The 393-nt window shown below is 45.5% G+C and overlaps 1 protein-coding gene across 1 annotated transcript in view; it reads right to left on the reverse strand.

Annotated features, from left to right (window-relative positions):
* The window catches only part of LOC119590860 (tRNA (adenine(58)-N(1))-methyltransferase non-catalytic subunit TRM6-like), a gene marked incomplete in the record, with an annotated part of 11,075 nt that overhangs the window by 2,014 nt on the left and 8,668 nt on the right, over nt 1–393 (reverse strand).

Below are 393 nucleotides of genomic sequence, written 5' to 3' on the forward strand. Positions count from 1 at the left end.
AGACAGAGAGGAAGGTAATAGAAGATGGCATAGCTTTTTAAAGACACCCGACTCCTGATCATCTCTGCCAGTATCAAATGTCCAGGGATGTGTTGACTGCCCTCCAACAGAGTATTCAGAGTGACTCATAGCAACAACTCACCACAATATCAATCATCTTACCAGCATGGGATCTATGTGGCATCTAATCAACAAAATTGTAAAGAAGGCTCCTATTGCTCTTCACCATAGTCCAGTAGAGTATGCCCAATCCCTTATTAATGCTTAGTCGGCACAGTCCAGATTGTGCAGCCTTCTTTCACATGTTCAAAATGCCCTCTCCTCTGGGGTGGGCCCCGGCTCTCTCCTACTGATGGCTGCATTGCTACAGATTGATGAAGAGGACAATGTACC

This window comes from Penaeus monodon, chromosome 27, assembly GCF_015228065.2.
Source record: "Penaeus monodon isolate SGIC_2016 chromosome 27, NSTDA_Pmon_1, whole genome shotgun sequence".
NCBI classification, from domain to species: domain Eukaryota; kingdom Metazoa; phylum Arthropoda; class Malacostraca; order Decapoda; family Penaeidae; genus Penaeus; species Penaeus monodon.